The 15689-nt window shown below is 36.1% G+C and overlaps 1 long non-coding RNA gene across 1 annotated transcript; it reads left to right on the forward strand.

Annotated features, from left to right (window-relative positions):
- Nucleotides 1–7028: 7028 nt before the first annotated feature.
- Nucleotides 7029–8502, forward strand: LOC139514797 (uncharacterized). Its single transcript, XR_011662706.1, has 2 exons — nt 7029–7378; nt 7797–8502. It is a non-coding gene; the product is annotated as an uncharacterized lncRNA (long non-coding RNA).
- Nucleotides 8503–15689: the final 7187 nt, after the last annotated feature.

Consider the following 15689-nt stretch of genomic DNA (forward strand, 5'->3'; position numbering starts at 1 on the left):
TACTGTTTGAATAAATGAATGCTTGAAACATATTTGAATCAGTAATTAAGAGCTCATTTTGAAAGGCATAGGCGGATCCAGGAGGGGGTGGGGTCCGCTTGGGGGCCCGGGCCTCCCCTTTATCGGGAAAAATTTGGTTGATTATATAGGGAATCATTGGTGCATGAATGGAGCCCCCCCCCCTTTTTAGGTCAGTCAGCGGGCCCCCCTTAAGAAAAGTTCTGGATCCGCCACTGAAAGGCGACTTATTTGTAGACGTCGCGTGGTACGTTTACTGGTACGTAGATTTGACTTTTCCAGAAGAAAACAAATCGTCTATAGTGGAGAAATAAAATACATTGTGTCCTGCAAAACGTAAACCCCCAAAAATACCCCCGTTGTATAAAAGCCAGAATTGGTAGCTACGACGTACCCATACAGATACAGATAGAATACTGAACTCAATTTTGACAATGATCATTCATCACTGGTTACACTGTTTATTCAGTTTGGTTTTCTGTTTCAAAAAGAAATTATAATAAATGAAATGCCTGTAAATTAAACTGTAAAGATTGAAAATAGATTTAACTCACCCTTCTTGCATGTTTTTTTTTTTTTAGTTATCCAAACGTAACAGCGATGATATCAATGGCGTTCGTAGAAGTGAAAATCCCTGGGAAAACCAGATACCTGTCAGCTATGATATCATATATTATATATGAGTTCTAAAAGTTCATCGCAAGTGCCAAAATTAATTGGTTTTTTTATATTCAAGAAAACCTAGAGGTATTGAAAATTATTGCAATTAATTTATACTAATAAATGCTTTAAACTGAAAGTACAGATATGTTTTTATTTAACCTGTTGAGAATATTTGCCTGTTAATTATATATAATTTATATGCTTTTTTTACCAGGGGCGGATCCAGCCATTTTAAAAAGGAGGGTTCCTAACCCAGGACAAAGGGGGGTTCCAATTACATGTCCCCATTCAAATGCATTGATCGTCCAAAAAAAGGGGGTTCCAACCCCCGGAACTCCCCCTCTGGATCCGCGCCTGTTTACCGTTATATGTGTGGCCCTGATCTCACTGTGGTTTAACATCTTAGAATTGAGATGATTATATTCATATTGATATATGATTTAAATAAATTAACATTTAATATTGTGTCAATTATCAAAATCAACGAATAATTACTTAAATTTACTCTTCATGTGTCCTTTAATTCAATATAAAATTAATTGCCTTTAGTCAACAAAGAGTTCTTTCCGGCGTTTGCACGAAGAATAACATATACCTTTTTTTAATTTAATTTTAGTATTAAAACGACTTTGTTCTAGTTAGTCATGTTGATGAAGTTTTGTCACAATTTGTTTGATGAATTTAAACGTATTATTTAAGTTCAGTCACTCTCCGGCTTCGGATGGTCTTAGGACACGTCTTAGTGCTGAGTTAACGGAAGTTTCATAAGTTACAATATGTCATAAATTATGTCCTTATGTTTGTCGTAAGATAGTTTTGACAGTTTAGACATGTCTCAGATACACCTTAAGACCATCCTAAATAATGTCCGAAGACATATCTTATGATATATATGTTGGGGCCGTGTCAACGAAGCTGTCATAGAACTATAGAACATGTCTTAGGATGGTCTTAGGACACATCTTATTTCTAAGTCAGGTAAACGAAAGTCCTATTATATAAGACCACCCTAAATAAGGTCCTAATTAAGACATAGATAAATCTATGGCTTATATGACATATATTAGGATACTTTCAATGATTCGGCCCCTGTGAATTATCAAAGTCTTAACATTTTTTTTTATGATTTTATGAAGACTGATTTTTGACTTAAACTGACTTTATTATTAAAATTAAAAAAAGAAGATAGGGTATGATTGCCAATAAGACAACACTCCACAAGGGACCAAATGACACGGACATAAATAACTATAGGTCATCCTAGACCCCCCCCCCCCCCCCAACCACCACCATATCCTACGGCCTTTCAACAACGAGTCAAGCCCATACCGCATATATATATATATTTATTTATATATACAACTCGTCTAAACATCAACCCAACAATGTTAGATCTGTAAATTTGCTTTCGCAAATTTTTGGTTCTTCCTTCGCCGGGATTCGAACCCATGCTACTGTGATATCGTGACACCAAATCGCCTGCACTGCAGCCGTCCCGCTAGACCACACGACCACCTGGGCTTTCAAAAAAGAGCTTTCGCTGGCCGTGTGTTAAATATATATATATATATAGTCAGCTATAAAAAGCCCCGAAATGACAAATGTGAAACATTTCAAACGAGAAAACTAATGGGCCTTTTTATGTACAAAAATGAACGAAAAACAAATATATGACACATCAACAAACGACATGCAACCACTGAATTACATGCTACTTACTTGGGATAGGCACATACATACAGAATGTGGCGGGGTTAAACATGATTCCTACCCTCCCCATAACCTAGGACAGTTTCTTTTTTTTTGAAATTCCATGACCTGTGTTGCTTTCAATATTATAGCAGCTAATGTAATTAGGGCTACATATATAGATGTTTGATTACTGAACTTTCAGATAGCCTAGATGCTAAAAAAATAGATAGTATAGCAGCTGGGATACTAACACATTCAGGAATCAAAAATCTATATATATGTATAGCTGCTACGACAATGGACGCAACCCAATGTTTAACTGCGCTGAAGTACGTCCATTATCAGGGGCGGATCCAGACATTTTAAAAAGGGGGGGTCCCAACCCAGGACAAAAGGGGGGTTCCAACTATATGTCCCCATTCAAATGCATTGATCGGCCAAAAAACGGGGGGTTCCAACACCCGAACCCCCCCCCCCCCCCACTGGATCTAACGAATAATCAAATTACCATAAGAACAAAAAAATAAAAACACTCTTTAAATCTTTAATTTAAATTATTTATTAAGTTTCGGAGGATAAACTAGTGGGTTTTCCGAACTATTTTTAACAGAAATTCCTTGCTTAAATGTATACCAAAACATAGACAATGTATATAAAAATTAAAATACTCTACGTTGTCTTTTTTTATTTTCACTGGACCTTTGCTATTCTTCACCCTCGGATAATAGATATAACAAGTTGATTGTGCAGCAATGACCATTGGAGGATTTCGAATGACCTTAATGCCAAAATACGCGTGAAAATATAAGAAACAGCCAATTTTGAAAATGAAATGGATATTTTGAATAATGGAATGGACTGGTGTGACCCTTCAGCCCCTAATTACAGATATACCTTATACCTCATTTGAAAGCTTATTAAGAGAGGAACAAAATATGTTCCGCAACGCATATTAGAGGAGTACCGACGTACTTAAATGTCGAAATACGCGTGAACATTAAGAAATAGCTTATTTTGAATAATGGAATGAACTGCTGCTACCCGTCAGCCCCTAATCAAGACAATATGTATTTTCCATTCCAACCACACATTCGATATACCTTGGCATATACCAATGTCAAAGTTTCGAAACCGGACCTAGTTCATTTTAAAGGTATCAACCCAGGCTATTTACACTTAAATATTTTCCTGGAATCCAGTCAGGCCCGTCTGGCCACCACAGAGGTTCCAATATGCCCCTTAACGTAATTTTCCGTATTTACTTCACATTCGGTACTGCTCGGCATATCCCTACGGCAAAGTTCCGAACCGGACCTAGCTCATTTCAAAAGTATTGACCCAGGCTATTTCCAACTTAAATATTTTTCTGGGATCCGGGTCCGTCTGGCCACCACAGTGGTGCAAAGTTGCCCCTTAGCGTAGTTTTCAATTCCTACAACACATTCGGTACTCTTCGTCACATCCCTACGGAAAAGTTCCGAATTGGACCTAGCTCATTTCAAAGGTGTTTACCGAGGCTATTCATCACTTAAATAATGAAACAAACTATGTCATCATTCAATATTCATTCCTTAACATTGAATAGTGAACTATTTCATTATTCATTATTGAATTTTGAATAATGAAAAATGAATAATGGACGTACTTCAGCGCGGTCAGTTTTTACTTGCAATATTGGCGCAAATGAAATATGGTTTGTGGTCACAGGGGTAGAATTTAAGCTTTTTTGTGTACTGGCCAGCCGGACCAGTGGACTGAAAATCTACTGGTACGGCTCCAAATTGTTGATCAAATGAAAGATTTGTTTGGCGCAAATTAAATGACGATTGACGCAAAATCAAGGCACTGGTAACGGCAAGTAGTGCTTTGTAAATTTATGTCGGTTCCTTTTCTTACCTATTCTAACATCGGATTTGGAATTCTTCTAAACTGATTGAACTGTGTGTATTGCTGTGTGTTTGTTTATTCTACATTGGCTAGATTTTAGGGTTGAGACCTCACAAAACCTGTTTAAACCCTCCGTACTTTTGCGCCTGTCCCAAGTCAGGAGCCTCTGGTCTAGGTTATTCTTATTTGTTTTATTTTAATTTTGATTTTATTTAAATGTTTCGGGTAATGTATGACATCAATACACGTAATTGACTGATTAGGGGCTTGCTATGGCCCATCTTTGGGTGCGGGATTTTCTCGATGTGTTGAAGAAACATTAGTAACATTCGGCTGTTTTTCTGCTCTTTGGTCGTGTTGTTGTCTATTTGACAACTTCCTTATTTCGATTCTCAATTGTTATGCCCCATTTATGGACATTATGTTTTCCAGTATGTGCGTCTGTTAGTCCGTCCGTCCGTTCGTTCGTTCGTTCGTTCGTTCGTTCGTTCGTTCGTTTGTTTGTTCGTTCGTTCATCCATCCGCCCATCCGTCCGTTCGTCCGTCTGTCTCGCTTCGGGTTAATGTTTTTGGTCGAGATAGTTTTTGATGAAGTTGAAGTCCAATCAACTTGAAATATTTTTAATTTTTATGTCAAATTAGAGATTTTACCCTATTTTCACGGTTCACTGAACATAGAAAAGGATTGTGCTGATGTGACATCCGTGTGCTATGGACACATTATTGTCTACATAGATGTATATCTTTTAGTTGTACCTCGGAAATCCGAGGTGTTTTCAAATCATGTGTGTTGTAGCATAGAACTGATAGTTCAAAATCTTTCATTTTAATGTCAAAAATATCACAGAACCAAAGTGCCCTGTTAATAGCATCTTCTTTGGTATAGGTGAACTGCAAAAGATGTCTATCTGTAAACTGGAAGTTTCCCCCGAGAAGTTGAAGGAAAATGATTCATTTCATCGAAGCTTGAACATTTTTGCTGACATTTTAAAATGTTAGTTGTGAAATGTACACGGTGCATTCAATTTGGATTGACCTCATACGGTGATTCAAAACCATTAATCTTCCAAGAGGTTTACTAAAGGAAAAATGCTATGAAAATCTTTTGCAAATATATCGGTATTTCATCACTATAAATTTTAAATACATCACGATAAGATGAGGTGTTTAAGTGCTTCCTGATTATTATAATTCACGTAGGCTTCAGGCTTCAAATGATATGCACAGATCATACTATAAAAAATAGAAGATATGCAAATGTATACCAGTTGATCGGTTCATTGATCAGATATACTATTTACTCTTAAAAAAGTGAATAATCAAGTAGAAAAAAAAACCCAGAACTGTAAATTATCTCACTTTTGTCGAGTCTTGGACTTTTATAGAAAAAGCGATACATAGCGATCCTACATTCCGTCGTTGGCATAGGAGGCGTCCACAAATATTCACTCTGTGGCTAAAATTTAAATAACTTTTTAAGCTATCCTGTATTTCTATCAAACATGGACAGCAACTTGTTTATGATCATAAGATAGTATCCGGAAATAAATTTTGCTGATAATAGTCCCGTTTATCCGTTTTAACTTATAAATATCTCTTTTTTTTCGTATATCAAGGAGCATAATACAGTGACTTATTCCAGCGGTTCATCCCAACCACCCATTACATAAGTCTTTTTTGGTTTGATGATCTCCAAGGGTAACTATACGTATTTTAGTTTCCAAACTTTGGTCTCAAGTGTAAATCTGATGAAGTTTATTTAAGAATCTCGTTTTATTCGCACTAGAATCGGTATTGTAAGATTCATTTTCCAAATTTTTCCAGATGTTTGAATCATAAAAGTTTTAGTTACATGCACGGACCAAGCAAAAATCGACATTACTTATTTAATATGTACGACTCGGGTGACCATGTTTGACCCGAACGACATTCGTAATAACTAATAATAACAATCTTGTATCTAAGACTGAAATATCAATCAACATTCGTACAAAATCCAATCGATTTAGAGTGAAGACGTCGTAACCCGTCAGATAAAAAAAATATGACCGATTTCATGCTTACAGCCCAGTTATATTGTTATACAGTTCAATTGTTATACTTCATTGTTTCTATTGTTGAAACACGTGTAAATTGAATAGATCTGTTGTTACAATAACAATGGCTTTCGACCACAGGGTGTGACGAGGGAGATTTCTGGAAACCCCTGCTTCTACATCCCGCAAACAAAGTCCATTGTTATTCGTACCATTAGAAATTGAATAGTCTTTAAAATTAAATTTGTAAATCAATGTTTTTAATTTTTTTTATTATTATTTCCTGTCTATTTGTATAACTTTATTACAGTATTTGACGTTGCCATCATTTCTTTTTTTTTCTAGCAATGTGCAGTTTACTATCCATATCCGTATGGACGTTACGCACGGAACTGGTGACACTCAAGAAAAAATATCGCGTCATAAGCAACAATTGGTCACTATATTGTCGTTGCTACTAGAAAACATATAAATTTTACATCAAAATAAAGCTGAATGTCTTGGGAATTTATTTTAAGTCTTGAATGACATTTTAATACAAGTGTATGTGTATAAACCGAACACGATTTTATAAATAACGTAATTTTTCTCGTGTCCCGCGTTACAAATAGATGCCGATATTTGGGCAAAATGTGCTGAAGATTGGTGATTTTTTTCACCAAAAGTCACCATTTTCGGGCAGCGCAACGTTCAACGTCATAGCATTGTGACGTCAAAAAATTGGAACACAACCAGGGTTGAGTTCAATATCGTAGCAGCTACGTACTTGCTAGTCTATAGCTGCTACACGTTCAATAGTCAAAATCTACGAAGCACTACGTAGATGCTACGATATTGAACTCAACCCTGTACTAGAAGCGAAGCAATGGACCCCTGAATGAGATATTAAAAAGTGTCCCACAAGCAGGGAAATATTTTAGCCGAACTTACTATGTTGTGTCGTGTGTACTATTGTTTTTCTGTTTGTCTTTTTCATTTTTAGCCATGGCGTTGTCAGTTTGATTTTGATTTATGAGTTTGACTGTCCCTTTGGTATCTTTCGTCCCTCTTTTACGGACTTGATTTTTATTAACAGAATACTGGTAAGTTAATCAATATTGGTATCATTATTTTGTACAAAGACTCGCCTTTTAAATCATTGTTTTTCCTTTGTTGTTACGTCGGTTTACACAGGTCGAATTTTTCTCATGTCCAAGAATTTGTCACAAGTACAGTTTTCACACAGTTTCCGGCTCTAATCCGTCGAATGAGATTAAATTAATTTGTTTTATTGAATATTTCCTCAATTCTATTAATCGCTTTAAAAAATACACACCTTTCTTCGCATTTTGAGCCTTGAAACATGACAATGCGCCCAGGTTTGCACAAATTACAAACAAAACCGCATGTCCAATAAAATGTCACAAACATGGAACTCCGTTTTTGAAAGTTACACGTAACGTTACAGACGTTTTTTGTTGTTGATAATTGTCAAAATGAAAACTTTTATAATTATTTCAGTGAAAAAAAATGATGTCATCTAAGGAAGGACTTGAACGGTACAAACAAGAAAAGCTTCAAAAGCGACGAGAACAAAGGCTTGAATCTTATTACAGAAATAGAAATCTAAAGGAAAACGAGTATGCTTTATCAGATGAGGCAGTACGCCAAAAACAACATAGAGAGAAACAAGAGAAAGAACAAATGAGACGGGTCAAAGAAACGGAGAGAAACGGAAATATAGAAAGAGAAAACATGAAAATATCAATGATCAAAGGCAAAACGAGAATTTAAATAAGCGAAATACTTTCGAGAATAGAACAGAAAAACATCGGACATTGAAGAAACTGAAACTGGCCCTACCAAAGAGCCCAGACAGGCGGGTGACAACCATGGTCGCATACTTGCAAAATTCGAACTCGCCGACTGTGAGAAAACTGCAATCTTCTGAAGTGATTTCTTCGCCGGAAGAAATAGAAGAACACAAAACATCAAAAGCCTTGACGGAAGATTTAAAAACAGTTATTGACATCTGTATATAAATTGTATAACTATGATGTAAAACTGTACCTCCTCAGTCAAATAGATAGATAAGAAAGAAAATATATATTACCATTTTATGTACATATAATTGATTGTAATGATTACTGTTTGTTTGTTCTTTGTGTATGTGTTGATGACAATCCAGATTTTGGATTTTTATATCAATAAAATCTTATATCTTATATCTTATATCTTATATCTGTAAAAGGAAAAGATCGGATGACTCTTTGAAAACGATGAATGTTATCATTTCATCAGTAAGTGGTAAAAAAATCAGTGACAATAAATGCAGAAAGAAACTGACTAGGAAATTGGGATTACCGGTAAGAAGAGTTAGCCGTGGTCATGCAATTAGAACAAGAATACTTAAATCTAAAAAATCAAGCTGGACTTACACAAATAGAAAAACTAGATCAGATGCAATAACACCTGACACGAAGAAACGTATTTATGAGTTCTGGTGTAAGCCTGGTATTTCTCGTCCGACTGGTAACAAGGCAAATATCAAAAGGGTCCGCATTGGTCCGAAAACTTATTCAAGCCACATGACACACATACTAGAAAAAAACACAGACCGATATGTATTTGGATTTTATCGGAGAAAACCCCTCTATTAGTCAGGGGCGGATCCAGCCATTTAAAAAGGGGGGGGGGTTCCTAACCCAGGACAAAAAAGGGGGGTCCAATTACATGTCCCCATTCAAATGCATTGATTGTCCAAAAAAAGGGGGGTTCCAACCCCCGGAAACCCCCCCCCCCCCCCCTCTGGATCCACGCCTAATTAGAATAGCTCAAAGAATGTTCGAAAGGTGCAAACCCTATACTTTGTGCGTCCCGTCCGACCTAAGGACAGACAAACATGTTGCTGCAAGTACCATGTAGAATTTAAAACTGTCTTTAAATCGTGTATGGAATTCCGAAAGAAACTTTTGATAGAAATTAAAATGAACAGAATGAATGCTATTCTACTCCTGTGTACGATTCTATATCTGATGTCGTTAATGCAACATTATGCGAAAACGTTGAAGGTTCACACAATTTACAGTGCCTTAAAAGAAACTGTTCCGATTGTGGAGTTAAAATCTTGAATTTTCTGCCTTGTGAACTTGATGTATCTGACACTGCGGAATTTGTAAAGTGGGAACAGTTTGAAAATGTAAACGTTAATGTTAAAGGGAACAAAACCATAAAGAAACTAATGCTCGTGAAAAAAGAAAGTCAAGTTGGTGAATTGTTTTCATATTTCAGAAAACTAATTGAAACTTTTCCAGTGCATCAGCACAGAGCTTCATGGCAAAATGAACAATTTCAAAAACTTGTTGTTAGAAATCTCCCAGAAAAGCAATGTGTTTGTGTGCGTGACTTTAGTGAAAATTACAGGTGTTCCGAGCTTACTGAGATTCAAACATTTTTCGTTATAAGCCAAGACTTAGTTCATGATCAATACTTTGTTCACCAAGTCCAAAATTATATAGCGGAATATTTACAGTCGATTTCATATTCAGTAGAAACAATGCACGAGTTTACTGAATGGTGTGCAGCCCAGTATAAGAGCAGACACTGTTTCGGAGATATTAGTCAAACAAGCGACGACTTTGGATATCAACATTTCACAAGAAATTTCTTTGAAACTTCCCATGCAAAAGGTTATTCATAATAATTAAGTTTATTATCCTCGAACTTACTACTATGATTAGGCAATAATAGTAGTAAGTTCGAGGATAATAAATACAGTTGAATGTCAGTCCGCCTGTCAGTCTCTACGCTAGATATGTTGGACACAGATTTAATGATTTTACTCACATTTTCGAGTACAATGGAATACATATTATTTAGCTTTTGATTGAATATTTATGAGTTATTTGTGTAAAATGTAAATATTTCAAAAGCGGTCCGGTATTCACATTATCGGTATTTTTTTTTTACATGTTTTTTGATTATATCGAATTTGAAATAAATGTATTTTGATAAAACTTGTGCGTCGGACTAAATTACACCTGAAACAAAAATAAATACGTTGTATCGAGGAACAGGGCTTTTATTTCTGTTCTTCATCTTGGCAGTCGCTGTAGGGTATTGAATCTCTTATATTTCTCGTGACTTTCGGTATTTTTACTATTATAAAAATCATAAACCTTGAACGCGGTAAAATGGTAAGGTCCAATGTCATGCAGTTGACATAAAAAAACTTATCTGTGCATTTCAGGACCACAAGACGCTGCTGGAGGAATTATTAAGAGACAAGCCGACTGTGCCATTTTACGCGGACAGACTTAGATAAGGACAGCAAAAGATCTCTATGAATACGCGAATTCATTTCTAACACAACCGAGGTCACATTGTAAGAGAAGAATGTTCCGATATGCGGAAACGATTCACCGTGACAACAGACTGTCTTTTAAGCCGGTGCCTAGCATTTGATCTCTTCACCAAGTAAAGCTAGTCGTGATTCTGCTAAAGGGTTGATGAATATCAGTGAATTGTCTTGTTTCTGTGTAAACTGTTGTCATCACATGTATGACCAGTTTCTAATTCGATAAAAACTGGTGGTTATACTGAATGGGAAAAGAAGCGAGAATACAGAGCGGATGCACAAGAAAATGAACAAGTGTCTTTGCAAGAATTAGTTTCGTTTGGTCAATTAACTGCGTTATATACTGACGACGATGAGGAGGAGTACTACATGCTGAAAGTAGAGAAAAGCATGGAAACGTTACGCATTGACACAACGGATTCTTGGGGATCTTTACTCCCTGCGGGAACACCTATGTTTCGTGGTCTATATTACAACAAACGAACTCGCCTTTTCTATATCGTCTTGTGAACAGGAAAGCGGTTGTACCTGCTGCGTCAGTGGTCTATATTTGTTCGGAAGTAACCGCAAACAATGTCATTCGAATCACAGAAGAAACACATTTAAATGTTTTAGAATATATTAATGAAATAAAATGCTAGAAATTTATTAATCAGTATTTATCCCTATAAAGAAACAGTAGTTATAGAAACCAATAATATATGAAAATATATACATGTACATGTAGGGAATGCTTTAAAGAGGTAAAAACGAATGGGGAGACAATCGCGACAAACATAAATTCATACGTTCGTTTAACAACAAGCGACTTGGATAAAACTTCAGTCAAAAAGTGTATTTCGACGTTATTTTAATGTAGCGTCAGGTATCACCAGTATCGTGCGTAACGTCTGACTAAAAAATCATAAAGGGATCTATGTCGCCATTTTGAATTGCATTCCCTACTTTTTATAAAAAGATGGTGGAGGGGTATTATCTTTTCTGGTCTGTAGGTCCGTTCGTTCGTGCATTCGTGCGTTCGTCTGTCCGTTCGTCCCGCTTCTGGTTAAAGTTTTTGGTCAAGGTAGTTTAATTTTGATTTTATTCAAATGTTTCGGGTTAACGTAAATATGGATATCGTACTATATATATATAAGCTTATTATCGACTCCTAGGAGTCGATATTAAGAATTGAACGATGGACAGTTAGTGCGTGAAATTTTCTTGCTACCTGATTGGAAGATATTACGAGACGTGAATAATCAAAGTTTATTGATTGGTTAGGACAATCCAAACCTAGTTAATGTCCTTCAATCCCGTAGAGTATCGGATCTGTCCTCTCTATTTTAGCAATTAGATTTTGCCTGGTCATTAGTCATGCATATTCATGATATTGGTACACAGGTAACTTTTATCTATAAATAGTCGAATCTTCTGGAGTTTCGTAAACAACAACGTTAAACGATATATACTACTTCATAACGTGTGACCTCACATGTGTGGTAACATTTGTTGATTGGTGCACGTGACTATTCTAGTAAATGAATTAATCTACAAAGCGAGAGCACTTTCCATTTTCATCAGCTAAGAGTCGACTAGCCCTTTTTGAAAGGCTAATAAAATTGAGAATGGAAATGGGGAATGTGTCAAAGAGACAACAACCCGACCAAATAAAAAACAACAGCAGAGGGTCACCAACAGGTCTTCAATGTAGCGAGAAATTCCCGCACCCGGAATTAATGCTTGTTAATATACTATTGAAACGCAAACAGTTTGTAAAATTTAAAAAATGGAATCAAGGGCAGTTTAATTGGATAAAAAAATATATCTTATTCTGTTTGAACAAATTGATTATGTCATTCCATTCCTGTTCATCTAGTTTAATAATGAAATCTTATCTGGTTTGTTTTCACACATGCACATGCGCTTGTATGTAACATATGAGGGTGTGACAGGGTGTCACATGTATTATTTTACCGTTATTCGTCATCATGCATGAACGTACCTGAGCGTCATTCGCCCCGAAGATATGAAAGCAACTACATCGGATTGAATGACAAACTAGTTATAAATTGGGTTTTGCTTGTCTCTTCTCGGTGTTAGGTCCGTTCGCACACAAGTTTTATTCAAATTCCAGTAGAATTGATCATTCAATGAGTAAAACATTGAAGATTTTAAATGAAAAACATCAATCCTAGCCTTCTTTTAGTGGTTACAATCCTTGTGATTAAATTTCATAGATTTCTATTCACTTGCACTAAAGTTATTGTCCGGAAACCAAGTGTCTTCGGAGAACGCTGACGACGACAACGTGACAACCAAATTGCGGTCGTATAAAACACAGACCAAAAAAACGAACGAACGGACGGACGAACAGACGAGCGGTTAAACAGACCTGAAAACATAATGCCCCTCTACTATCGTAGGTGGGGCGTAACAATAAAGTTAAATTAGTAAAGGAGGTATAGACGAAAAAGGTAATTTTCAAATAACTTTATTTGTTAATTGTTCTAAGCCCACGGTAAAAAATAGTAAAAGTATTATTATGCCCCATTTATGGGCATTATGTTTTCTGGTCGGTGTGACCGTCCGTCCGTCCGTCTGTTCGTTCGTTCGTCGTTTCTCCGACCCGCTCCGTGGTTAAAGGTTTGGTTAAAGTTTTTAATCGAGGTAGTTTTTGATGAATTTGGAGTCCAATTAACTTGAAACTTGTAAAACATGTAAATTGTTCTTTATGATATGATCTTTCTAAATGTAACGTCAAATTATAGATTTTACCCCATTTTCACGGTAATGAACAGATTGAGAAAATGATAGTGCGTGTACTTGGGACACATCCTTGTTATTATGTTTTTGCATACAATTTATTCTAGATTTAATCTTTTTAAAATTAAAATAAAACAACATACGTTAAAGGATTACATTGTGAAAGGTGAACAATGGCGAAATAAGTCAAATTATTATTTCAAAACAACTTTGAAAGACACAATTATTTTAAAACGACATAAAGCTTAGGTAATGACTGTTAATCAACAGATTGAGTGTGTTTGACACCAAAGCTGTCAAGTGAAGCCATGCACTGAAAGTGAAATGGGTCAGTTAATTTGAGTTTACACAGCTATAGTTGAACTTCTTGTCCAAAGAGAAATATGAATTTACCGGTATTGCAATCGCTTAATTATGATATCAGTCTGAATGCTTTGAATCCTGGCGAAAACGGGTCATTTTCAAAATTCCCGGGTTATCTATTTTTCTAAGGTTACATCCGCAGGATACGGGCCAGAAGACGTCATACTGATCGACTTGACACATGATTTTTTGTGTAAAATTTTTTATTTAGAATTTTTCCATGTCTTTATAGGCAAGCTTTTCACAGACAAGTGACTGTGTGTCGGACTATCGGGCTGTCGGATTATAGGACTGTCGGACTATCGGTCTGTCGGATTATAGGACTGTCGGACTACAGTACTGTCGGATTATGGATCTGACCCCCGTCAATGCACGTAATTGACTGATTAGGGGCTTGCTAAGGCCCATCTTTTGGTGCGGGATTTTCTCGATGTGTTGAAGACCCATTAGTAACCTTCGGCTGTTTTTCTGCTCTTTGGTCGTGTTTTTGTCTATTTGACATTCCTTGTTCCGATTCTCAATTGTTATGCCCCAATTATGCACAATTATGGACATTATGTTTTCCAGTCTGTGCGTCTGTTTGTCCGTCCGTCCGTCCGTCCGTCCGTCCGTTCGTTTGTTTGTTTGTTTGTTTGTTTGTTTGTTTGTTTGTTCGTTCATCCATCCGCCCATCCGTCCGTTCGTCCGTCTGTCCCGGTTCGGGTTAATGTTTTTGGTCGAGGTAGTTTTTGATGAAGTTGAAGTCCAATCAACTTGAAACTTAGTACACGTGTTACCTATGATATTATCTTTCTAATTTCAATGCCCAATTGGAGATTTTATCCCAATTTCACGGTCCACTGAACATAGAAAATTGATTCTGAGGTAGGCCTGGCAAACTTTTTTTTGTTTTAAAAGATTTAAAAAGATTTTTAAACACAAATTGCTTTTTGTTAAATAGTTTGAAATTTCTGTATTTTATAAGCATCCTCCCAATTTAAATACTAGTAATTGCACAATTTACGTTTTCATGAAAATTGGCACACATAATCTTCTTGCGTAATCAAACTAGATAGCCTTTAAAAAAGAGGGGTCCATGAACTCGTTTTCAAGTTAAATAAGTTTGAATGATAAAAATAAGTCGAAAACTGAATCTGTCCCCGATAAGTCATAGTTTGACGTCGTGAAACTAACAATCTACGTTAGAAACGTCATTACCTCCCCTGTAACTGTATCGTATGCCCTTTTAAAATATTATCAGTTATTGTTTTGAGTTATGTGTAGTGAATCTAAATAAAGTTTATTAAAAAAAAAAGTTCAGTGACAAGTATCTGACCAACTGACTCAATGGAACTGAAGGCATATGCATCCTTTGACGGAGTGATATGAATAATTATGTATAGTATTCCAACATTCTATCAGTCCCGACTATATTACAGTCAACTTGTTCGCCTGATCATCTGTTTGGCGCTTTATTGCGATTCTTCATCTCAAAGTCAAAGTTATGCCTTCAATTCGGAGCAAAAAAAAATAATTCGTAGGCAACGGCGGAAATATAAAACTATGTAAGAATGAATTCTAAAATTGATGGCATACATTTTCTGTTTCTCAGGTATGAAGTATAAGAATAAGAGGTGTCCGCCGTATTAAAATTAAGTACAAAGGCTGTCCTACAACTGAGAGGCACACATAATATAAAAAAGAAGATCTGGTATGATTGCCAATGAGACAACTCTCCACAAGAGACCAAAATGGCACAGAAATTATCAACTTTAGGTCACCGTACGGCCTTTAACAATGAGCAAAGCCCATATCGCACAGTCAGCTATAAAAGGCCCCTATATGACAATGTAAAACAATTCAAACGAGAACACTAACGGCTTCATTTATATAAAAAAAAAATGAACGAATAACAAATATGTAACACATAAACAAACGACAACCACTAAATTACAGGCTCCTGACTTGGA

Source organism: Mytilus edulis, chromosome 3, assembly GCF_963676685.1.
Source record: "Mytilus edulis chromosome 3, xbMytEdul2.2, whole genome shotgun sequence".
Lineage (NCBI taxonomy): Eukaryota > Metazoa > Mollusca > Bivalvia > Mytilida > Mytilidae > Mytilus > Mytilus edulis.